The sequence below is a fragment of the Petaurus breviceps genome, unplaced genomic scaffold (genome assembly GCF_028583685.1).
Source record: "Petaurus breviceps papuanus isolate PSGF00001 unplaced genomic scaffold, PetGlider_PUasm1.0 91133, whole genome shotgun sequence".
NCBI lineage: Eukaryota > Metazoa > Chordata > Mammalia > Diprotodontia > Petauridae > Petaurus > Petaurus breviceps.
Window position 1 is genome coordinate 44,368,101 of NW_027187419.1, and position 4,860 is coordinate 44,372,960.

The 4,860-nt window shown below is 52.3% G+C and overlaps 1 pseudogene; it reads left to right on the forward strand.

Moving 5' to 3' along the window:
• The first annotated feature begins 378 nt into the window (after nucleotides 1-378).
• On the forward strand, nucleotides 379-3,834 carry LOC138154977 (nonsense-mediated mRNA decay factor SMG5 pseudogene; annotated as a pseudogene).
• Nucleotides 3,835-4,860: the final 1,026 nt, after the last annotated feature.

Below are 4,860 nucleotides of genomic sequence, written 5' to 3' on the forward strand. Positions count from 1 at the left end.
AAGCGAGTTCGGTTGAGTTTCGATTATATGCCATAGTTACATTACATCTTCCAACAGCAAAAGGATAGAAGCAGTAATGGCTAATGACAGGGCGTTGCCCGAGGTTGAGAACTGCAGTGTGGATGTCAAAAGCACAAGAAGAGGAAAACAGGTCATGAATAATGTACTGCTAACTGGCACAGTGGGTAGAGGGCTGGGATTGGAATCAGACACTCACCATCCGTGTGACACTGAGCAAGTCGCTTAAAACATTCTTTGCGGAAGCCGTGCAGCCGCCTCACAGCGATGGCGACCGATCAGGGCCGAAGACTGGTGGCGGCAGGGGCGGCGGGTGGCCCGGGCTCGTAACCAGGAGCCGCCCCCGGGGCCCCGGACATCATGAGCCAGGGCACCCCCGCAGCGGAGAGCAGTGAGCCCGAGGCCAACCAAGGTCCTGCATACTAAGCGGCTTTACCGGGCAGTGTGGGAGGCTGTGCGACTTGACCTCATCCTTTGCAACAAAACTGCTTACCAAGAAGGGTTCAAACCAATGAACATTAGCTTAAGGAACCAGCTTCGTGAACTCTGTGTCAAGCTTATGTTCCTTCATGTAGTGGATTATGGGAGGAAAACAGAGGAGCTACTGTGGAGGAAGGTGTACTATGAGGTTATCCAGCTTATCAAGACCAACAAAAAGTTTGTAAGAAACCAGTATCTGCCTCAGGGAAAGAGATGGACTAGGCTCAGATGGCTTGCCACAGATGTCTGGTGTATCTGGAAGATTTGTCCCGATATCAGAATGAATTAGCTGGTGTGGACACAGAGCAACTGGCTGAGAGATTCTATTACCAAGCCTTGTCAGTGGCCCCCCAGATAGGTATGCCCTTCAATCAGCTGGGTACTCTGGCAGGCAGCAAATATTACAATGTAGAAGCCATGTACTGCTACCTAAGGTGCATCCAGTCAGAAGTGTCCTTTGAGGGGACCTATGGGAACCTCAAGCGGCTGTATGACAAGGCAGCCAAAATGTACTACCAGCTGAAGAAATGTGAGACACAAAAACTGTCTCCCAGCAAGAAGTGGTGTAAGGACATCAAGAGGCTGCTGATGAGCTTTACGTATCTGCAGAGTCTTCTGCAGCCCAAGAGCAGCAACCTGGACTTGCAGCTGACATCACTCTGCCAGTCAGTCCTGGAGGACTTCAACTTTTGTCTCTTCTATCTGCCCTCTTCACCCAACCTCACTCTGGCTAGTGAGGATGAGGAGGAGTATGAGAACGGCTATTCTTTTCTCCCTGACCTTCTCATCTTCTGTATGGTTATCATTTGCTTCATGAGTGTTCACAGCTTGAAGAGAGCCGGATCAAAGCAGTACAGTGCTGCCATTGCCTTCACCCTGGCCTTCTTCTCCCATCTTATCAATCACGTCAATATCCGGCTACAGGCAGAGCTAGAAGAAGGAGAAAATCCTGTTCCAGCATTCCAGAGTGATGGGACAGATGAGCCTGAACCCAAAGAACCGCTGGAGAAGGATCCAGAGCCTCCTCCCCCAGCACCAAGAGTGGGTGAGGCCAAGAAGAGTCATAAGTTCTCCCGCCTGTCTTGCCTTCGTCGGATACGCCACCACCCACCCAAGGTTGGTGATGACAGCGACATAAGTGAAGGCTTTGACTCAGATTCAAGCCATGACTCAGCCTGGACCAGTGAAAGTTCAGACAGTGCCTCAGATAAGAGTGATGAGGGTGGGGGTACAGCTTTTGATGCGGAGACAGACTCAGAGATGAACAGCCAGGAGTCATGCTCAGACCCAGAGGACATGGAAGATGAGGAGGGAACACGGCCTATGGCCCCAGGCCCCCCTCAGTCCAGGCCAGAAGCTTCTGACCCCTCCAACGGCCCATTGGGTCCTAATGAGGCCAGTATTGCCAGTAACCTGCAAGCCATGTCCACTCAGATGTTCCAAACCAAACACTGTTTCTGATTAGCCCCTACCTTCAGTAACATCCTTCTAATGAAAGTTGGACTACTGCTGGTAATAGGGACTGCATCAATGGGGACCCGGAAAAACCTGAACTAGCATCTGATGATGGATCTGAGTCAGAAGAGAGTGTGTCCAGTGGATGCTCCTGTCACAATGAGAGGAACATCCAGGAGAAACTTCGAATCTTGATGGCAGAAGGACTTCTCCCTGCTGTGAAAGTCTTCTTGGGTTGGCTTCGGACCAATACTGACCTCATCATCATGTGTGCACAGAGCTCCCAAAGCCTATGGAATTGCTTCTCTGTGTTACTGAATTTTCTGCCAGCTGCTGGAGAATTCCAGGAGCCCAGCCTGGTCTTGTGTCCTGAGGTACAGGATCTCCTTCTGGGCTGTGAACGACCTGACCTTCCCACTTCTCTACTGCTGCCAGAAGACACAGCTCTCTGCAACCTACCCCTACTCCGAGCTGCCCATAAACGCTTCAGTTTTGAACTGGATCGACCATTGCTCAGTCCCATGGAGGAGTCTGTCATGCGAATCTGTTGCATCTGTAACTTTGGCCACTTCATTACCCATCTGCAAGGCAGTATCCTGCAGTTTAACTCTGAGGTTGGCATCTTTATCAGCATTGCTCAGGCTGAGCAAGAGAATCTGTTGCAGCAGGCCCAGACCCAGTTCAGAATGGCCCAGGAAGAGGCTCGTCGGAATCGAGTGATGAGAGACATGGCTCAACTTCGGCTGCAGCTCTAGGTGTCCCAGCTGGAGGGCAGTTTGCAGCAGCCCAAGGCTCAGTCAGCGATGTCCCCATACCTCGTCCCTGACACTCAGGCTCTCTGCCAGCACCTCCCTATCATCCGCCAGCTGGCCAGCAGTGGCAGGTTCATTGTCATCATCCCTAGGACAGTGATTGATGGCTTAGACTTGCTGAAGAAGGAACATCCAGATGGGATCCGATACCTAGAAGCTGAGTTTAAAAAAGGAAACAGTACATTCACTGCCAGAAAGAATGGGGGAAGAGTTTTGAGCGGCATAAACTGAAGAGGCAGGATATAGATGCCTGGACCCTCTATAAGATCCTGGACAGTTGCAAACTGACTCTGGCCCAGGGAATTGGAGAAGATGACCCTAGTGTCATGGTGACCATCGTCACTGGTTTTCAGATGGATGATCCCAGTATTTTCTCCAGCTCCATGCAGGCAGCGATACAAGCAGCCACCCATGCCAGTGTTGAGATCAAGAACATGCTGGACTTCTACAAGCAGTGGAAGGAGATTGGCTGAGACTTCCCCCATGCCCCATACTGGGGTTGACTCCAATCTCTCCTCCCTTCCCCTGCAGCCAGGGCCACCAACAGCAACCATTCCCCCAGTATACAGACAAACACACACACACACAAGCACACGTGCTCGCACAAGCACAGAGGCACGGTCCCTACCCTGGTTGTGCAGAGAGGCAGCAGGGAGGGCAAAGGAGGGCGCTAGGAAGATGGGGTCCCCTCCCCCAGCCTAACCTGTGTCGGAAAAGAAGGGAAAGAAACCTTGGAGCAGGAGAGTGCCTCCAGTTCCTCTAATCCTTCCCATTTTATTTTGCTCCTATCGGGAAGGTCTTAGCACCCTCACTTACCCCAGCCCCCATTGTCACCCTGAGGGGGGAAGCTACAGGCAAAGGGGATTGTATTTCATTTGATTCAAAAGCAGGAGCCGTTTGAGGAGCATTTCCTGGAGCTTTTGCAAGGAGGGGACATCAGAGAGCCCTTCTCCTTCCTTACCCAAGATCCAGGGCAGTGGGGGGAGGAGAGAATGACTCTGCCCCCATCCCCAACCCCCCAGAGGTGGTGAGTTGGTTTGAGGTGGGTGTCTGGGGGGGTGTCCCCAAACCCCTGCCCCCCTTCTAGTACCTATTGCCCTTCCCTCCATTACCCCAAGTTGGAGTGGGGGAGAACAGCCCAGGAGCAAAAAAGAGGCCTGCAGAGAAGCAGAAATGGAGCCTCACTCCTTTAGGCAGGATATGTAAGACTTTGGCCTCCGTTCCAGCATCACTACTCTTATTCCACTCCTGCCTGCTTTGTGTTCCACTGGAACCTGGGCCCCCACTTTTGCTTTTTGGCTCTCCCTATAGCTGCTGGGGCAGGAAACTCAATGCATCTCTAGGAGCCATGGGCTACTGTGTCTGACCCTCACCCTGAGCAGGGTTTCCTGTTCCAGCTTCAGCCGTCTTGCTGTAACCTGGCTGCTGTGTCTGGGAGCCTAGGGGGAGAGTAGTGACTCCCTTGACACCAGAGATTGTGGGAAGGGGCTGCTGCTTTCAGGATCAGAGTCAGGCCTTCCCAGCTGAGGACTGCAGTGAAAGTTACCTACACATGTGACAAAATTAGGGGAAGGAGGGACCCAGAAAAGTCCAGTTTCTAGAGGCTGGTTGGGTGGGGATGTAGAAAGCCAAGAGTGGCTCCCCAGCTATCCCTGCCCTTCCCTCCCCATTGTGTCTTCAGACCCTGACCAACATGGGACTTGCTGGGGAAGGAAGACAAGGTTTCTGGTGTCTTGACTGAGCATGAGTGACTCATCTCCCACCCAGCAGGGTAGTTTTGGGGGTGTTGAGATCAAGATTGGGGTAGTAGGAGCAAAGATCATGGTAAACGATCAGGGCATTGAAGGCAGATCACAGCAGCAAGAGCACACTGGGTCACACTGCCCAGGTACACCTTCCTCCCCCTTTATTTTCTTCAGGACCCTTTGGCACATGGCAGTGCCCTTTCCTTCTCACTCCCCCTCCCCCAACTAAGTCTTGGGGGGCTGGGGAGGGTCAGGTGGACTCCCAGAGTAAGAGGGGATGAAAACAGAGAAAGAAAAGTTAAGTTGAATGACTGAAGGGAGAGGAAGAATTCATTGCTTCTCCTGCCCCC